General features: G+C 37.2%; 1 long non-coding RNA gene across 2 annotated transcripts in view; it reads left to right on the forward strand.

Annotated features, from left to right (window-relative positions):
• The window catches only part of LOC113459238 (uncharacterized), a 189,283-nt gene that overhangs the window by 56,382 nt on the left and 111,340 nt on the right, over positions 1-21,561 (forward strand). The window contains exon 4 of one of the 2 annotated variants that reach the window (XR_012580801.1): positions 6,240-6,328. The exons of the other annotated variant lie outside the window; for it this stretch is intronic. This is a non-coding gene — a long non-coding RNA (uncharacterized LOC113459238). The remainder of the gene's footprint in view (positions 1-6,239; positions 6,329-21,561) is intronic. 2 annotated transcript variants of the gene reach the window in all.

Below are 21,561 nucleotides of genomic sequence, written 5' to 3' on the forward strand. Positions count from 1 at the left end.
GCTGACTGCTGTGGTCCAGACTGTGGGCCAGATGTGAAAGCCAGCAATAAGGAGCTTTCAAAATGTGTACATGGAAGAAAAAAACAAAATCCAAATCCCCCCAAAACCAAATGTAAATGAAAATAGAATATACAATCCTTTCTCAACCTTTGCTCAACTTATATTTGGCCCTCAACTCATACTACCAGTAAATGTTAAACAAAATATGTTGTCTTGTAGCAGTGTCTGACCTCTCTTACCATGGTCACTGTTTTATTCTCACACTCTGGTTCTCACATATACCAGTCTGTGCAGCCCAGAGCAGATTAGCAGGGGCTTGTGTAATAAAGGACTAGTACACAGATTTCAAGGATTCCACCACTGCCAATTCACTGAATGTAGTGCTGAAAGCATATATAATTAATTTAAGCTATTAGATTTTAAAAAAAAAATTATATAGTGCATATGACATGGCAATATTTTCTGTGTATTGCAGCAGTAAGATATCTGCTCCCTAGACATAATGGTTCAGTAGAGGGTAAATAGTTAATTTAAGAATAACCCCCTGCACCAATACAGAAAGCTGGAAAGTAGCACTATGGAGAAGGACCTGGGGGTGCTGGTGGGCAATAAGTAAACCTTCAGTTAGAGACTAATGAGTTATTATCTTATATAGAACATTTTTAAGTACTTGGTGTTTACAACACCGTACTTGTATATATTTATGTAATAGAGTTTTTTAGGGAGCTCTATGCACCTTATGGCAGGCACTGTTGTAGGTAGATATGGTAGAATTAAAAAATAAACAGCATGTCTTTTTTTCAAAAGACAATAACAGCTTCAGATTTCAGGAGTATGGACATCATGCTCAGAAATTGAGGGATCATCCTAACCAAAACTTCTGTTAAACTGTAGGGCTCATCAAGACTTATTAGTTTGAAGCCAGTTGCAAGTTGAATTGGTTCTTGCAGTTTTTACTTTAGTAAAAAGTAAAGAATTATTGTAGGTTTTTCATTGATTTTTAGCTTAGGATTTCTATTTCTCACTTCCCATCTGCATCTCTTAGAGTACAGTGAGGCACAAGGACTTACAGTGGGTGTACAAGCTACCATGGCGCTTTGACATCTATGGGTATCCATAGATGTTTTTTGCTCTGTATCTTAGTTAAAAAGAGGAAGGGTGTGATTTCATTGTAGCTGAACAGGAACTGTCTATGCTAAAACTCCTTTATTTAATCCAGCCACAAAAGGGCTCAGAGGAGATACATTCTTTAGAACTCAAAGTGCTTTAACAGTGTGGACTGTAAATTGACAAAACCACTCCTAAGTATGTGTTTTCTGTTCTTGTTCTTACTAATTGCATCTTTAAAATTATAGTGCTGGGATTCAGTAATGTACTTCTTCATCTGTGAATCTATGGCATTTTGAGTGGCTGAGATTTTTGTAAATAATTGCCATTCAAAAATCACTTGAAATGTTAGGTTACTGCAAAAGACTTCATCTTAAAAAGCTTTAAAGCAAGAAAAATAATATCACCTCATAGCAATAATTCATCTTTTAAAATGCGAGACATTTCAAGTCATTGAGCACACAAAATTATAATCTTTAACTATTTTAACTAGTCATTCCTTCCTGCCTTCTTTACTTCCTTTCTCATATTTTGGAAACCAACTAACATTCTTCCTTAAAAAATTACCTAAAAACTGTTCTTGGCTAGCCATTATGTGTGCCTAGGTTTTGATACTGAGAGCATGTTAATGGCCAAATTATAAACCCTTGAGAATTAGAGTTCAGAAGACAAACATTAACAGACCCTTAACTGCAGTAGCACAAACCAAGATGCTATAAATTACAGGGTGGTAGTGTTAAAAGCACTGGCTTCCTGCTGTCTGGCACCCCAAACCTTTTCATTTGCGTGTATATCAGGCTGTGGAGAGGCTGCCACTTGCCATTTGGCCAGTATTCAGCTGGCAGAGATATTTGTTTAAAGTTCAGGCCAATCAATGGCTCAGGCCTGCAACTAAATATTTTGTTGTTATGCCATCAGAAATATTTACCCTTCTCTGTTTTTTTCTCATTCCTTCACTCGTTCACTCTTCTACCTTTCTATGTGACATAGAACTTGCCAGTTTTTGCGATTCTGGCCCAGTACCTTAATGAGCTAATTTCCATCTTTACAAGTGAACTTACAGCCAGGATAGCTTCATGGATTTCTCATGGATTATGGGCAGTACTTGAGGTATCCCTTCCTTTGCATGGGCACTTGCTGCGTTTGATGCCAGAGTCGCAGAGATATTTAAAGACAGGTATCTCAGAAACTTTGTATTTATTGCTTTCATTAAGGTGAAATAGCCAGGAACTTATATTTCCTCTGTTGACCAAAAGCTACAATATGACACAATTCTCAGACCATGCCTTGTACATCGGTGACATAGTACAGGAAGTTTAGCATCTCTGTTGCCACATGCTGTGCTGAGTGTGGGAACAGCAAAGCTTTGGGATACAGTCAGCCAATCCAAATAGGAGGCCTTTAGCATGTTCTTTCCCAGGGGCCTTCCCTGTATGCTTAGCTCTGCCTTAGGTGAACTTTCATATATGTGAAAGGATTGTCTGCATACTGAACTGAAATTTATCACACTTAGTATGTTTGTTTCCTGGTCTGATATAATTTTGTTGCTTATCATTAAGGGACACTTCAAATTTGTTGAACTAACCAGAGAAAAAGTATTAAAGGAAATGATAGAATGAGTCAGAATCTCTTCAGCATTGCTCTTGTATTTATTCCTTCAATTGTGTCTTCTGGATCTCACCTGGACTCCATCCATGTAAACAGTAGCCTGATGAAAAAGCCCTGTTCCAGAAATAGGCTGTGCCCTTAATTCAAGGGCTGGTATAGGCACAGAGAATTAAGTGTGATTAGCAGTTGCATTCTACACAGTTCCATGGGATGCTGTACAGGTAGTAGGTCATATCTAATGCCTCACTCCAACACATGGCAGATTGCTTCTTGTTGTTTCATTTTGGTTTTGTTTGCTTGGTATGGTCTGTGCTGTTATCAAAATTACTGAGGCGCCGAACTAAATCCCTTGTCTTTCATTAGGAAAACCTTAAAGCTGAGGCTTTGTATGAGAATAATGTGGGAATATACTCCACACCTTTATGGGTAGAGATTATCAGCTATTGTTCTATTCATTATTTGTAGTATACGTGGCATTCTTGGCATGTGGATGTACAATGAGGTAAACAGCCATGAGGAATGGTAGCATTTCATAATTAACCTTGTACCTGAAAAATTCAGATGTGTATTCAGAGGGCCTGTAATCCCTGTTACTTGATGAAATAAAGCAAACAAATTTAGACTGCTTATAAGGAAAACATTACTTAATTGCAGCAATATATTAGACTGCGGGACAGCTTCCCAAGGGGAAAACAGGAAGCAGTCTGAGTAATTTAAAAAGAACACTCATAAAGCTCTGGAAAATATAATGTAGAAATAAGAACATTTTGGCAGAAGATGGAGCATATGCTTAACACATCCTTCTCTTCTTGACTATGTTTTTGTAATTTTGAGCCAGATTATAAACCCGAAAGTTAATATCTTTCAGTCACTAGGACCTGCAAATTTGATCTCAGTGTGATTCCAGTTTAGAACTGGACTCTGACATTAGAAAGCTGTAAGGCAGAATTTTGTAATAGGAAAGCCCAGAGTCAAGGTTATTTCTTAATTTGAAAAAAATGAACAGGTTCTTTTCTGGTATAGGCACATTTTGCAAATATCTAAGAATCTGAACAGAGTCAGAAGTGTTTTGGAGGTAAAGTTGGAATGTTATGAATTTAGGTGAAAATTTGCCATATTCAAATAAAACGTAATTTGACAGTGCACTTCAATTTTGCTAAAAGTCAAGCCAAGGGAGTAAAAATATGTACGGTCCAAAAATAGAACATACACAAAAAGTGTAGAAAAGCCAATATACTGAATTTTTTCAGATGTATCCAGTACTTGTATATAAATAGAACTATGGTTCCTTTGCACCAGTAATTACAGATACAGTGGTAAGAAAAATTTAGAGAGCTGAAACAATGCAAAACTCAAGCAGAGTTCATAAAAAGCCCTGACATCTTGATTACTGCAATATTTTCATTCGTCTATGTGTGAGGGTTTGTTTTGGTATTTTTTGTTTTGTTTTCTTTTGTGGAGTTTTTGTGGTTTTGTTTTGTTTTGTTTTTTGGGGTTTTTTGTTTGTTTGATTGGTCTTTTTGGTTGGTTAGTTGGTTAGGTTTTTTTAGAACAGTGACCAAAACAATAAAATAGATAATAACTGTCACTGATTAAAACTCCGAACTTCAGAAATGCCAGAAAGGATTCTTTCCATCAAATCTCCACACAGCGCTTTAGAAAACAAAACTTGTCCCCATGCTTTACTGTTGTTACAGGACTACAAATCATTCTGCAAACTTCACAAGTGAGCTGAAATTAGGACGACTTCTAAAGCTTTACAGTCTAATGTAGTGATTAACTGAAGAAAAGTCAACATAAAAATAAGGCTAGGGATAGGCAGAGAGGAAAAATGAGAAAAACCTGTTTGTCTTGTTTCTTGTGACAGACTAGGTATATGTTTTCTTTTTAAATCTACAGGCATTATGTAGCCATAATTATAGAGGTGGACTTTTTTATCACTATTGCTTAGTAAAAACTGTAAAAAAGACCAGCTAAAATATGTAGAATTTTTTTGTTTTTCTTTTAAAAATGAGAAGGTATTTACCCCCTAAATTTGCAAATAATTCCTATGTTATAGTTTAAATTGATTTGATTTCAGATTTTTCTCAAGGGCTACCTGTTTCTAGGAAGAGCATATTTTGAAAATTATTAAATATTCTCCAAAATACTTTTGCACTTTTTTGCTGTAATGCTGAACCTCAGATCTGTCTATCATTAAGTAGTGGTGATAACATCTGCAATAGAGCATAGGTTTATTTAAAGTTACAAAAGACTTTGTGTTTCCATTTCTTCTTCCTTTTCATTAAGGTATATAAAATTACAGTAAGCCAATTTGATGACTACACTTTGCTGTAAAGATGGAGCATTTTGCTACAACAAGAAAACCATTTTAGTATTGTGACATATGAAAGGAGTGACAGTATCTAGGGAAAACAGAAAAAAGTTTAATAAGAATTCTATTGTGGTCCATATTTTAAATTTACTAGGAAATACTGAGCACCATCTCAAAATAGAAGTGTTAACATGCATTGCGTGTTGTTTACAATTCCTGACTAACAGAGAGACTGGAAGTTCAGGAAATCTCAAGTTATGACACTGATTCCTTTCTGATCCATTCTATTTCTGCCATTCACAATTTAATCACGTCAGAGTAACATCTATTAAAAACAAAGATGAGTGAAACAAATTGCAAAAATAACTTTAGCTCTGAACAGAAGGTAGGGACACACACAACTATGAAGAGAACACTCAAAAAGCTAAACAGAAGACTATTGCTATAAGATTGAAAACAAATGCTTTCAGCAACTTGTCCTGGGCAGGGCTGAATATTCTGCACAGATTTCTTTAATTTCCCCTTTGCTATTGGGCTTCTTTTTGCTGTCCAGCATCTTACCTAATAATGAGAAAACAAATAGCAGCCCTTAAGAAAATATGATCACATGAACCCTCATGGCTGTATGCGAATTAAAAAAACCAAACTCTGTCTTTCTCATGCATGCAAATAAATAATTGATTTCCTGACATCAGTTAGTCTAGGAAACTGTGGTCAGCCCTCCCTCTTTTACTGCAGGCAGGGTAGAGTCCTAGTTTTTCCAGCTTGTCTCTCTGCAACAGTAACAGTTACTGAAGTAGAAATTAGCTGGATTTCCAATCTGTGATCCTAATGTTAAATACTAATAATATGAATAGTAGTAGTAGTAGTAGTAGTAATTTTAAAAGTCACTGCTCCTGATATGGAAGAGAATAATAAAAGACTGAGACCAGCATGTAACTTTGCTACTCAAATATTACAAATTGTCTGTTGATGTGTGTGGCTAGCACCAGTGGTGCACAAGTCTCCTTTGGTTTTGGATTTCAAAGTTTCTGGAATTATAGGAAACCAAGAAAATGTGCATTAAAGAGCATGGCAGTAAAACTGTACATCAAACAGCTGAAGAAGAAGCTTTGTTGCATGTGGTTTGTCATCTCCCTTTCAGATCTCTGCAGGAATATTTCAAGAAAAGCAATGTTAATATTAATTTTATTCTTTCTATTTCAATTAGGATCAGATCTAATAGGAGCCTAAGATGTTGCATAAACCAAAAATGTATGAATCATGGAGAAAAAGAATCAGTGTTCAGAATATATGAGGGTAAGTGCAGAATATATGAGGGGAAGTTTTCAGAGAGTATGTACCAAATCTTTATGCACATACATGCCCAGTTCTGATGTCTACTGAACATATTCTGATAGAATAGTTATCAAAATTGGCACTATGATTGTTCATAAGTATGAAAGTCCCTCTTTTTAGAGAACTAATAATGTTTTAATTGCTTCATAGACTTATATAGAAAAAAGATCCTCTGTCATAAACAATTTACAATTCCAACAGGAAACAATGCAATTCAGTTTATTTTACACCAGCTGGATTGACCATTCTGAGGTGTTGGTCAGAAAGCAAACATTTTTCTTCAATAATGGCATGTAAGCACCTGGCTAACTCTAAACCTCACAATTAGTAATGTCTTTAAGTATTCTGCTGAATACTAATACCTGAATGCTTTACTGAAGTAGACCTTCAGATTCAACTGAATCTGAATTATTTTGTTGGTATCTCATACATTAAAAAAAAGAGTTAAAGAATCTGATTTTGGAAAAAAAAATGGCCTAGACACTGGATTTTGAAATGAAAATAATGTACTTTGAAACCTTTGTGGAGTTCTCTGAAATTTAGATTTTAAAGCAAGATATTTGCATTTAAAAATATTTTTATTTAGATATTTAAAATATATCCCCCAAGAGCTGAGTCTGCATATAGAAATTCTGTTTGAAATACATTCATATTTCTATGTGCGATTGCTGTTTGAAAGAAGAGCAGGCATTAGGAATAACATTCTCTTACTGCCAAAAGCTAAGTCTGTTAGAGCCATCATTTGGTCCACCAGAAATGCCCTGCTGCAAACAGGGCTACTTTGTGTCTGAGGAATAGGAAATGGCCGTGCTGAAAAAGCCAGCAGCTACTCAACAGCCTTTTCTCTGTACACTGCTGCCTAAACAAGGAAAATAACCACCAACATTTACAACAAAGAGGCTTTGGAGGAATGTAACAACGGCTAGTACAAAGTCAGCAAAAAAAGGACACATGAAAGATAACTTCTAATATGTGTTTTATAAATGATCAGGTAGACTGACAGACTACTTTACAATTTCAAGTATCTTGCTTGAACTTTGGTCAAGTAATGAAAATAACAAGCAGATTAAGTACTTGTTCAATGAGTGGACAACATAGGACAATGACAACTATTCATGTGTTGTAGCCAGACATTCCCCCAGACAAGTCCAGTTCCTGTTCTGCAAGGAACAGAATTTTGTTCCTTAGTACAAAACGAAAAGAAGATTTTACACTCAAGAAGACAGACTAAGAAAAATAAGTAATTATGTATGGTAGTCAGTATTGTGGAACCATCTCTGAAATTTCCTTTAGGGTGTATAATGTCATTATAATTATTCTGGGAAACATAGGATGGAAACGTATCGGTATTCCAAGGGTTGTCTCTAGAGGAGTGCATGTATGAAGACATAACCTTGCCACCTGATCAAATCCTGGTCAAGTCATTCTTGAACGTGTTTTTGGTTGAATGCAGCTAAAACAGTTTCTGAACCATAACTGTCTAGAGGTACATCCATTTGCTGAATAAAAGGAACAAAAATGGAGGGAATTAAGTGTTTCAATCCCTTCTGAGGTGGTCTGTGCAATCTTCAAACAGTAAATTGGCACCAGGAAAGGACTTTTCAAACCTTGACTTTCAGACATATTTTTCATGCCAATGTTAAACACAGCGTAGAATTTGGAAAGATGTGGAAAAAAAGCCCTATGATATAGTTGCTGTATTATAACACTGAGTTTCTAAAACACAGCAGTATGTTTTTTTCTGTGGCACAGCTAGCCAAGAGTCTCACTGCCAGGTTTCCATGATCTCCCAGGGTAAAATGGCAATCATTTAAGAGTGAGTCCTCGATTCTGTAACTAATAAGGACCCACAGAACGCAGAGGGAGGGTAGATCTACAAAATTCACCTATGGAGGAAAATGGGGAAAGTTCTGTACACTCCAGCTTAGAGAGCAAACCTACTAAACTGGCTCTTTGTTTGGTTTTGACACAGTGCCTACTAGCATAGCAGTACAGCCTGAAGGAATGTTTTTGCTATCATATGCATAAAAACATCCAACCAAGAATATAATGAATGCATGCAATTTATACATAATACACACATTTGTGTATATATTGAGGGTATGTCCTATTTTTGTGACCAATTCACAGTCATGAATGCATACATGTGTGCAAGCATATGTGCAATTTTGGTTTTCTGTTTCTGAAAAAGCCACTGTAGGAGAATTTTATTAACAGATACTAACATGTGGGCCTCTCAGATGTTTCACACAAGTGTCTCACTTCATTTATACTCAGTGGGACATTCAGAATACAGGAATCTGACATAGCTCTTCACACATATACATGTAGATGCATTGAGCTTTCTAGGACAATATTCCTTTTTTTATTTGAAAATTTCATTCTGCCTACTTATTTTGTTCAGTTTAGTGTCACAAAATTGTGTAGTAATGATCAGGAACTCTGAGTGTTAGGGTCTTATTTTTTCTAACATCCATGAAACGCTTACTTTGTTCCTTCCACTTTCCCTAAGTGAAAATTTTAGTTGTTCAGTTGTGAAAGTGGAAGGAGAAATGGTAGGACTCAGATGAAAAATAAGTTCTGAACAATTTGCTCCATCATCCAGATGGATGGTATGAGGAGTAATCAAGAGCCAGTACCAGCAGAAGACATAGGCACCTCTATTGGACATTAAGATGCACAATATATCTGGGAAAAGACTGATATTGCTGCAGTTTTTCTGTTAATTATACTTGAATTTCCAGTTTTGGGCTTGATACTTTTCCTGCTCATTGATTTTATCAAGAAGAAGTAATACCTTTAAGTGGCATCAAAAGCTAATTGAGAACTACATGAACAATTTGAGTATAACCAAAATACATAGACAATAAACATATTAATTTATCTATGAATCACTGTATGGTGAGCTATTTTGAACACTACAGATCAAAAACCCTAGGCAAAGGAGCGACAGCTACTATTAAAATCATCATTTAACAATCAAGCAATACAAGAAAGAGAGTATCACACTTCACAGTATGGTTTAATGGAAGAACACATTTGACCATACCAATTTATGGACAACTCCTCCTTCTTAGCAGTTTTCCTTTTCTACACAATCCATGTAACAGGACCATTTTCTTATGATGAAAATTTTTGCATGTTTATATTTTCAGTTACAAAATATGGAATTCTATCTATTATCATGTGCCTGTAATAGTTTTCTTAGAAATTTTAGTATTCTGACCTAAGAATGTTTGACTTTTCTTAAACTTAAAAACTTCGTGAAATATAAGAGAGAGGTGTTAGTCCATGTGTATTGTCCAAAATCAGGAAAAATTTTTCCAGTTTGAATGAGTGAAGTAAAAAGTAATCTTCCTTCTTTAGTAAGTCAGTCTAACTCTGTTTATGAGATCTGAAGGGCTGATTCAAGATGAGAAATCCTTGTATTTCAAATAGAATGAATAAATGACATGAAACGGATGATAAATCTCAAAGTGTGAGGTATAAGCCCAGATAATTATTATCCCATGCCAATGATGGAGAAGAGACATCCAGAAAAACATAGGTGACAAAGGAAGAAATGCTGTCAAATAACTGAGACCCAAACTACTGTCATTTATAGCTGAAAAAAGTGGTTAGGCTTTTGGGTCCTTCCTGTCATGGAAGCAACAAGTCCCCTTGAAGACATGGCCCAGTAAAAAAGAGGAGATGGAAAACTGACGATCTGTCCCTTGGGGCTTCAGAAGAATCCAAGGAATGTTTGGTAGCAGCACAGTGTTTAATCTTTGTTTGCCTTCAAAATTCCAGTTCTGGTCATTGCATTTAGCCCAACTAAATTACTTACATGTTTTCAATTGGCAAAAGTTAGTTTTCACTTCCTTTTAATTTAATTACAGAATTTCTCTGTTGTGGAAAACCTATTTGGGAGGGTCTTTTTGTGCCAAAAGTGGCAGTATTTCAGGTGAAACTGCATTTCATCACTTCAAAATACTTCTGAATCTTTGTGAATTACAGCCCCACACAGGCATAGCAATAAAAGAAAAATAAACCAATTTAAAATTAATGTTGACTGTATTTTGAGTGCTCAAAAAAGGTACAGTTACAGCTGTCTTTTTATTATCTAGCAATTTCTGAAAAACTTATTACATATTTGATTCTAATATTCAGTTATTTTTTTCATTAAGTTCATTGCTGTTAATGACTTTGGATCATATACCTCAGAATTTTGTTGTGGTTTTATTTCCTTCCATTGGCCATTCATTTTCAGTCACATATCCAGCTATTACTGTGGTGGCCACACCTCAGGTATTAATACTCAACTTCTTAGTATGACATTGGCAGAATGGCATTTTTAAAATGATATTATGAATCTGGAAAATGTATGCAGTGCTGAAGTCTATTAGCAGCACAGACAAAAGCCTTGTTTGAATCCTAAAGTGGGCTTATTGTACTTGGGATGAGCAAGTGATTTTGAGAGAATCCAGGACCACACAAACTGATTGTCTCCTACCCTGCTACACCAATACCAGCCATTTGAAAGGGGGCACTGAAATGGCCAGAAACTTTTTGTGTGGTATCATCCTGAGACCTCCTGATTGCTTCCAGGATGGTGGACTCAGATTCACTGTGTAGAACTCCACCACTCAAATAATGAGTGCCTGATGGAAGTACTAGGATATCACCACATTTGTTCAGTAGCAGTTGAAGCCTGAATTCTACAGGCATTTTTTGGGACTCAAAACATCTTCAGGTTCAGCAATTTTTATTTCTTTCAATTTTTTTGCAAAGAAACATGAACTGGCTGAGCCAAACCTCTTATGTCCTGCCTGTCCAGCAGGTTGTGTCATGGACCCATTTCTGTCTCCAGCTTACTGTCCCACTTGCCTATTTTTGTTACTCTTGCTCAGCTATTTTCCTCATGCTTATCCTTCTCACCTCCATCCTTCACAGTTTCCATATGTCTTTTCCACATAAAAATCTCCCCTTTCTAGTCAGCTCACCCCTGTTCCAGCCGTAGCCTGAGTGTACAGGTGAGACTGCCCTTGACTGTTACTGTGTTTGCCAGCCCTGATGGCACCAGCAGGCCCTGCTGTCCCTGCCCACTGCCCACAGGGCCCAGTGTCAGCCCATCCATCACCCATCAGATGCTGCCCCAACAATGCCACTGCAGGGCCTTGTTCTGCCTGGCCATGGGCCCTGAGCTGTGCCCATGCACAGCCCCACATCCTGGTATGGCCCCAGAGAGGTGCCTGGTGCTAGGGCTGAGACCAGCCTGGACCCAGCCCTGCCTTGAGGCATCCTTAGGGAGCCCCTTCACCCCCAGCTACCGCCCCATGGAGCTGCGGGACCCCACTCCATCCCAGCAGCACTGATTTCTCCATAGGAGTGTCATGGGAGCCCTGTTTAAAAGGCTAACATTTTTCCAGCCCATAGCTGCTGCACATTCAGTGTAGGCAGAGCTTTCAGGAAACATTTTCCAACTAGCAAATATCTACTTTGTTTTAATGTACTAATTGTGCTCTCTGAAATTTTTTCATTTGGATGAGGTATGTATTTTGAAGAGTTAGGAATGGGACGCCCTGTATCAAAGCAAGGCAACACTTCAGCATCTTAAATAGCAAAGGAATTTATCACTTTGGACATGAAAAGATTTTTCAATTTTCTCCCCTCACTTGCCCTTAGAAATTGCTGAGCTGTTTTGACTGAAAATTCCCCAAATAGCTCAAATAGCAGATAACTGCATGGAAGGCTTGTAACTATAATTAGAAAAAAAAAACTGAACTGGAAGTTAGAATTTGGCAAAGTTATAACAAATTACAACCAACTGGAAAGGGTCGAAGCAACTGGAAGAATATAGGTGGTGCTCCTTGCCACACCTATAATACATGAAGCTTATTTTTCTTAAGCTAAATTCATCCATTGACAAATTTATGAGCTGCTGAGTGTTGTGTCTGGGCTCCAGAACACTTTGAATTAATACAGGAAGGCCTCTTTTACACTGAGCATGAAACTTGTTTGAAATGCTGGCTATAACTAATTTTCCAAAAATTGTTTAAAACAATATAGCCCTATAAACACCAGCTAACCATACTCCGACTTGCCTCTCCCTTTTATGAAAAGTGTCTCAAGTAGTTTGCTAGTATAACCTTACAGTATGTATGATGTTCAGAGGTAAAAGAAACTAGAGTATATTTTTTGAAAATTAGATCATATTCTTTTTCTCCATTGGAAAAAAAATCTGGGAGTTACTTTTGCTCTGATGATTCACTGCAGTCACAGAACCAGAAGTATGGAAATTAATGCTTCCAGTTTCTCTCATTTTCCTCTTCTCCCTTGGTACCATGACTCTACTTCCCTTTCTTCTCTAATCATGGGTCCTTCTCTCCTGAATTGCCTCTTGTACAGCTCCCTTTTATGTGAAGTAGGCTAGCTTGAATGTTGGTAGACTGGTCATTCATATCTTCTATGAAGAAGGGAGAAAATTCTTGATGTTCAACCAATTAGTACAAATGAATAGTGCCCACTCTGCTGAAGGGAAGTATGTGTGTAAAGGATGGTCACAGCTATGTTTCATAACTCTTTAGGCAGAAGGACACATATCTGTTTAAAATTGACACAGATTCATCTGAATAAGATGGTACCTCTACCTGCCTCACACTCCTTCAAAACTTGAACATAGCCCAAACAGCTTGTTGTCTGCTGCAGTCTGGTACAGGGCCACAAATGCAGAGATATTCTGTTGTACCATGAACTAATTTAGCCAGAAATATGTCCATATGCAGGTGGTTTTAGGCATAGGTGGTAGACCAGCACTTTTCTAGGTCTGATTTCTCTGGGAAATCTTGTCTGCAAGCACTTTAGCAGACAAGATGGTTAATGTTCCCAGCTGACTATGTTCACTCTGTTTTCAAAAACACTCTTACTCCACTAATGGTGTACAGAATCTGACTGATGGTGTACAGAATCTGACTGATTATGTCTAAAGGGCTGAGAGCTGTAAACACAGAAAGGGAAAGGTAGGAGACTGCTGAAGTTAAAGGCTAATGAAAGCAATGTGAGAGGGTGTTATGGCCTTCCACAAACACTGAGCAACTGAAGAGGCAATGGAAGGGATTAGTTGTGCAGCAGAGCAGTTTTGCCTGAGGTATGCCAGATGTCTGAACTGCAGTGCAGGACAAAGAACAACATTCAGAACTCGCTGGGTTGTTGAGAATATCCTTCAGACTTTGCTGCCTCCCACACTACTTTGTGGAGAGAGGAGTAAATAGGATGGCTTATTCGCTTAATGTCATCCTCAGCATAACCCCAAACCAAAGTGTATGATTATTGTTATTATTATCCAAGACTAAAATCCTTCCTCTAGGAAATACTGAAATGCTACTTTTTTCTTACAAGGAATGCTGTTAGTGTGGTAGAAGCATACTTTGGTGCATTGATTTAGGTATGAAAATATTAATATCCCCCAAAGTCATAACTTTGGTGGTCTCAGTCTTTTTTTTGTCCTCATCAAGTGTGGCAAATTATATTTTGATAGCATATGGTAGGAGCATGTTACATAGGAATTATACTGTATCAGAGGTTCAAGCAAGATCTTCTGAAAACTTGCTTGAACAGCATGGCTGATGTAAGTGAGCAAAAAACTGGGACTACTGACTAGCAGAAACAGCAGTACTTTCACAGATGAAATGGATTTAGCTGACAATCACTGCTTCGGACTATTTCCCTTTTTTTGGTTAAAAGACATAAACGTGCTACTGTATTTTGTTAGTAGTAGGTTACTTTACAAAACAAATGCCAAAAAAGCAAATACAGAAACAGAAGATAGGCTTGGCCTTTTAGTTGTCATTCAAGCTCTTAAAAATGGGCTGTTCCTGCTGCACTACAGGAAAAGGCTCTAATGGGCTTTTATGACATAAAGCAGAAAAATGCAGGTACAGCTTTTATCTGTCCATAAAAGGCCAAAACTATCTCTTCATTCAACGGGAAGCATTCATAATGAATTGAGTGACGTGCACAAGAATTTTTATTTGTATCTTAGGAATGCATAACTAGAAATATTATGAGCAATTCCTTGACAGTTCCTATTCTGCTTAGAAAATATGCTAACAATTTGTACAGTCACTTTGTAATATCTTCCTGGATGTTTTGAACAGAAATACATGCAGGACCAAATATTTGTTCTGTTGTGTTGCTCATGCAGACTGTTTTACTATCAAAATTTTAGTAATGAGTTTTATGGTACTGAATTCTATTCTAAGCACACAATTTTTGAAACGTTTGCTCAGACATTTAAAAAAGATTAAGAGTTTGTAAGTGAATATCAGTGTATAGTTCCAGCCTGGAAATGGCTTCTTTTTAGAAATTTATTCTCTACTATCTCTAACCATTATGGATCCATTAAGAACAAAACTAAAATCAACAAATTAGCCTGCTCTGCATCTTCATTAACAAGGAACATACAGATACTCATGTGTGTAAACTTTGTAGGATTCCAAACTTTCTCTTAGAAATCTCTTTCCCTTACTTGTAGAACTCACTTGAAAACTCATAACATTCCTCCATCAGAAGAACAGAGACTGTGTGAGCACTGATTTAACTGGGAGCAAGTCCATTAACATCAGTATATTTAGCAGTCTTACATTTCTTCCTATCATGAAGAGCATTTCTTGGTCTGGTCTGATTTTTTTCAGTTTCAGTAATCGATAGAAGAATATATTTTATTCTATTTGTTCAAATAGATAATACTCAGAAAGAGAGTTCTGAAGTAGTTAACACTGTTCACAGTCCTGTCCATAAAAGTGCAAATTATGCTGCAGAATGGTGTGACCTTCCTTGATTGTTATGGGTTGGTTAGAAAAAAACTATGGTCTCTTTGCTTTGTGGGAAGGTAGTTTCTACCCTTTCACTCTACTGTCTTTTCTTGGGACCTCTGCTGCTATCATTCCTACTGCATTGAAACTATTTTTTCCAAACTATTACTGAAGATATTTCTATATTTTTTGCTCAAGGGCATGTTAGTTATAGAAATGTTTTTGTTTGGTTGGCTTTTATTAATTTCTCCTTCCTAAATCATAGACTCTAGAATATAATAGATATCATGCTATGTTAATTTTCCCTCTGAAATAAATTTCTGACTGCTTCAGCCCAGTTTACTGTATACTCTGTCTCTTCAAGTCAGTAAAAAAAAAGAGAAGGTGACAGATTGACCCTGGCTAGATGTCATGGGCCCACCAAAGCCTATCACTTCCTTCATCAGCTGCACAGGGGAGAAAAAATACAGCAAAAGCCTTGTGGGGTGAGATAAGGACACTGAGAGATCACTCATCTGTTATTGTCACAGGCAGAATTGCTTGAACTAGGGGAAGGTTAATTTAATTTATTTCCAGTCAAACAAGAGTAGAGTAATGAGATAATAAAAGCCAACATTTAAACACTTTCCTTCCTCTCCACCGCTCTCTTCTTCCTGGGCCCAACTTCAGTCATAATTTCTATAACTCCTTCCCTGCAGTGGCACAGATGGACAGAGAATGGGGGTTGAGGTCAGTTCATCACCACTGTCTTCCTTCTCCCTCTGCTCCAGTGTGGGGTCTTTCCCATGGGAGCCAATCTTCCATGAACATCTTGAGTCCTGCCATAAAGCTTAACATGAGGCTGTAGTTCCTGATGGACTGCTCCAGTGTGGGTCCCTCACATGTCCTTTATGAACAGACTGCTCCAGCATGGATCTCCCACAGGGGTCATGAGTGCTGCCAGAAATTCTGCTGCAGCAAAAGATCCTCTCTTAACACAATCACAGTTTCTTCCAGATGCCTGTTCCAGCAGGCTCCCCTTCTTAAATATGTTTTCCCTGAGGCACTAGCACCATTTCTGATGGGCTCAGCAGCAGGTCCATCTTGGGGGTTGTTGGTATTGGCTCTATGTGTCATAGGGGAAGTTTCTAGCCACTTCTCACAGAAGCCACCTCTGCAGCCCTCCTGCTACCAAGACCTTGCCATGCAAACCTAATATAGACAATTAATGTAACCATGAAATGTGCCCATCTCTCTCTTCCTCACAATAGCCCGGACTGAAACAAAGTATGATCACCACAGAAAGCCACCTAGAAAGAAGAAGGTGCTATGACTGTAAGAGTAGTTCCACTAATCATTCTTTTTTGACATAGTCTAGTTCAAGGATATGACAATTTAGGGTCAGTCATTTAGTAACTTTGGCTGCTGCACAACTCTGCTGTATAAAGAAAAAGTTCATGGGAAAAATCTTAATAGACAACTGCTTTCACAAGACGCCTTTGGGACGATGTAATGACTGAAGATGTGAGGAACATCGCCTTAATTTCTTTCCAGGTGGAAAAGTCTGAAACAGCGTAAGAACAATATGTTGATCCATGTCCGTAAAATTCTAGAAGAATAGGCATGCATATGTCTTGGAATATAGGATAGCTTGGACATGGGAAGGTTAATTAAAATGGCAGGAGGAAGGAGAGTTTAGCTGTAAAATCAAGGACGGTAATTGCAAGCATGTAAACTCTAAATAGAAGAGTCATAACTAAAAATACAAGGGGCAGAATAATTGTAGGCATCTTCACTCTGATTAGAACCTAAATATCTCTGGATTAGTGGGAAAACTGATTCAAAGAAAAGGACAGTAGTACATCTCTTTTAGTTAGTCTTCTCTATCAGTTTCTTTTCAGATTCCTGTGAAGAAATTCTTCCTCTGCCTATTTGTCTCTGTTTTTATGTCCTTGAAGGGTTAAAATCCCAAGGTGAAGTGTTGTATGTGTGAAGCTCTCGAAAAAAGTGCATTTCCTCTTTGTTAGACAATCTATGAGCAGGATGGAAACTTGGCCCTCACAAACAGGGAATCCATGTTTCAATCTGGAACTACCCAGAAACTCTCTAGCTGAATGAGAAATAGATGGTTTTTTAGTATTGTGAGACAGTCTGAAGTCATGGATGCCATTTCCCATTGAAAACACAGGATATTTCTGGGAAACGGCATGTGTCCAGTAAACTTTCTCTGAAGGGCTTAAAAACTGGAGCTGTTCTCCAAGTGTATGTTAAGAGGCCCCTGCCAAAATCCTGTATCTGGATGTTGTTCAAACTTTGCAGGCTCTAATGATCATCTGAGTCAGTAAAGTAGATTCCAACACAGGAGACTGAGTACTGTCTCTATCATGAACGTTCTGCTATGTATGTCTGTGGAAATCTGTAACTGACCCAGTTATGAAGTGAAATATTTGCACTTAAACAGAAGAATTGCTTGCTGTTTGTTACTGATATTACCTGCTGTCCAGTTTCTGATATGATATCTTTTTTCTAGAGGCAAGTAATTTCCTTATTCTTTGTCTAACCACATTATGCATGGTGGGTTTTATTCATGTGGGAGGGAAAGTTTTCCTTATTCACGTGGTAGGGCAATCTTTTGTTTTTCTTTACCACTTAGAGTTTCTCTGAGTGCATTGAACAAAAAAGTGCTACTACTTAGAAACAAACTTGTTGGTAAAACACAGGATGGCTTAAGCTTGTGTTAGAATAAGTCAGTCTTACTTTTTTCGAAAATTTCTTAGGCTTACTTTCACCCATCATGCTGTTAAACATTGTCAAAAACCCCATTCATTGGAAATGTAAGATGATTAACAGGAAAACTGCTTTATGAAACAAGCCATTTTTACAGTCCCCTTGCAGCCATAGCAATGCCCGAATTTATTCACATGCTTTATTCCAGTATTCAGTTATGAATTTTTCTTTGATTTGTGTCAATTCTTCCAGACAATAGGCAGAGTGTCATCATAACAGGTCATCCAGGCCTAGAATTGGGTTTTTCTATAAAGCTGTTGTGACTGGGCTTGTAGAAGTCCATACACTTAATATTATTCTCTTACTAGTTGTCTTTCTAAAAAATTGAAACATATTGCAGAAAAAAATTAAAGATACATGAAAATGTTGCTTAGAACAAGAGAGTCTTGATATCAAATCACTACCAATTATTCATAATGATTGTAACTTTCCATGAATATCTTTGATTCTGAAATCCTCTTATGTGTTAAGTGAGTTTGCATTTGGTGGAATTACCCAGAATCACATCACTTTTGTTTTTCCCCACTCAAACTTCGTTATACTTTCCTTTGGTAAGGAATGTAATAAGAGAAAGCCTTAATTATTTGCATTTCAGAAATTTATAAGAGATTAATATGATACAGGTAGTTTAAAAGTTCATAAGAAAAAGTTTGTATTGTCTCCTTTGCCCAAGTGCCTGTAAAACCAATGTTTTCCTGAACTGTATGGTTTGGTCTGTTATGCTCCTTGTCCAGACAGAGTTTGAGTGGTCTAGTGAAATAATTTCCAAGACTTCTTGTACTGCATGTGCTTTGAGCTAGAAGGCAATACTTTTATGGTATTTCAGAACTAAATTCACGAGTGCCTCAGTCAAGTTTACAATAATTGACAATTGTATGAATTAAAACAACTTGGCCAAATTCACTACTGACATCAAAAGAACCAAGGCAACCTGGGGCTGGCTACTTGCTGATAAAGCATGCACATATACAAATGAAGGGAGAATTTGGGTTATGTTCAATAACAGTACTGCATGAGCTAGTGAAGCAAAATGGAAATGAAAGATAGCCTTACCCAAAAATATATTTTTTCCAAACCAAAGTGTATGCAACCTTTCCCCTTGGACAAATTAAGAGAAACCTGGCAGTCCCATCCTTTCAAAATTCTGGTTTTCCAGATCCAGCCTAGATCTGACTCAGTCAGCTGATCCAAGTAGTAGCTGGAATTTATGCACTGCAGCATACAGTGCATGGGAGGTCAGCTGTAGGCCTTTATACCTCTAAGAAAATCTCATAAATATATATATATATATACACATATACAAGAATGCATCTACTCTTAGTGCTCTAGAACAGAAAATGGCCCTCAGACAGAGTCAGGCAGAAAACAAGCTGTCATTACCATTTGCCATGCAGAGACAGTCACAGTAAAGGGCTTTGTATAATACCATGAATGATCTGGCAGGAGTTGCAGATATGACTCCAGCTGTATTGCATCTTGGTCTGTTGAGCTGAGCCAGACTGAACTTCATCTCTCTCAGCCTCAAGTAACATTTCAGTAAATGGTAATTTTCAATAGTTTATGAGACTTTGCCAACTATTCTGATGCAGATTGCCTCGCAACCCTTGTAAAAGGCACATTGGTTGGACTCTGGATTTCTGTGGCATGGAATTGTTCAACTCATTGCTGCCTCTGACTGTAACTATTTGTCTGGCCATACAGAGGAATGTGAAACCCTCTCATACAAACAACTAAGAATTACATTTTATGGCTTTTGTCTCTAGAGTGGAAGGCTTTCTTGAGAACAGATTTAGAGAATGGAGAACTAGACTAGAAGAATGGAAAAAAAAATAGAGGGATTATAAAAAATTGCAAGCTTTTGGAACTTTGTCTGAGGTTTTCCATTACAAGGGCATCTGTTTGAGGGTGACAAATATGACTTTAAAAATTGAATTGTGTGGCTTGATTCATTTGGGTTAAATAATAATGAATAGGCAACATCATAATCTGTTATTAGTCATAATTGTCTCAGAAAAATTTAGAAAAGCTGTGCCATACTAGTAATCACTACTTCAGAAATATCTGAGATTTAAGTATTGGAGGACATTTTTTGTTACTAGCATGTGCGGAACATGTAGGAAAAGAAGGTTCCCAGATTAATTTTTGCATTTTTATTAAAAATTCATATTTTTGTAATCAAATTTTGAAATGTCATGCATAATGCCAAGCATAGATCACTCTTCAGTCTACATCCTGCTCTGGAAACTCTTCCACTATTGGCAGCTCATATAAATACAGGAACTTCCTAAGGGCAGAGATAACATTTCTGCTTCTTTTTCTGCAGATTTGCTGTAGCCTATTACAAGAAGAGACTGCACTTTTTCTTCCTGTTGAAGACTTTGCCTTTTTGTTGTTGCTTTTTCCTTTCCAAAGCTGGATATTACACAGTCACTTAAGTCTCATAGGTTATGCTTAAGTTCGTTTTTGTAGTCACATATTTATAGAACAAGTAGGGTAATCTACCACATCAGGAGAACAAACTATATGCCTTTCTTGCTGCTGTCACAAACGCCACAATGTGGTGTAACACACATAGTTTTGAAAACAAGTCTCTAAATGACAGGAAGAACAACTAGATGTAGCACAGAAGCTGCATGATCTTTGGACTTCTAGTGGTATGTCACAATTATAGAATATGTTGCCAAGGAAGCTCCATCGTGGCTTGCAAGCTTCCAAATTATTCATTATATTTCTGAACGTAAAGCATAATTCAGCTCATGCTTCAGATAAAGGCAGCCCTATTTAGGACATTAAAATACATGGAGTTCAGCTAGAACTTTGCATCTGCATTGTTTCATGTAAACTTATCAAGCTTTAATCCATATCATACATAAATGAAATAAGCAAATACATTGCATTGTAATCTGATCTAAATAATCCATGGAGCCAAGGAAAGAGAAAACGAGGCCTATTTAGTAATCTTAATGTTAATACTGTTGGACACAGCTCTGTCTGACACAGCTGGGAAATGTTCACAAAATGTTATTATTGCCAAGGGCTGAGTATTCCTTTAGTGATAAATTGAACATGAGTTCTTGTTTTTTCAGTTCTTTTTAAAGTCTGTTAGGCTATCCTGCCTCTAAATGTTTGATCATAACAAAATATTGTGAAGACATTCAAGTAACAATGATGCAATGTGCAGACAGCCACACGGCACTTAAGTGCCATCATGGTAGGTGTCCTATCAAACTCATCTAATTAGGATACACCAACATAATAAACAAAGGTCACTCATGTAAATCTAATCCAAAATCAGTAGGAATCCTAGGAATCTCTTCTGTGGTGACAGTCAAACACTGAGGTGAACTGGAGCTTATATTCCATGTCCTGCTTTCACACATAAGCCTGCTGAAAAACTGGAGACAACCCAGGGGTCTAATGGCATCTTTATAATGTTTCCAAACTGATGGAGGTAAAGAAGTGCAAAGCCAAACTGCCCTTATTCTCTTAGCTAATTCTTTCTCTTGCCATTTCCATACTTGGGAGAAAGGCAATTGAGCTTCTTCAGGCAAAAGGTTAGAATTTGACACTCCTTGCCGTTTAAAAATAAGAAGTAAAAATAAAAGAGAGAAAATAAGATTTATTATGTTTTGAATC

This window comes from Zonotrichia albicollis, chromosome 6 (genome assembly GCF_047830755.1).
Source record: "Zonotrichia albicollis isolate bZonAlb1 chromosome 6, bZonAlb1.hap1, whole genome shotgun sequence".
Taxonomy (NCBI): domain Eukaryota; kingdom Metazoa; phylum Chordata; class Aves; order Passeriformes; family Passerellidae; genus Zonotrichia; species Zonotrichia albicollis.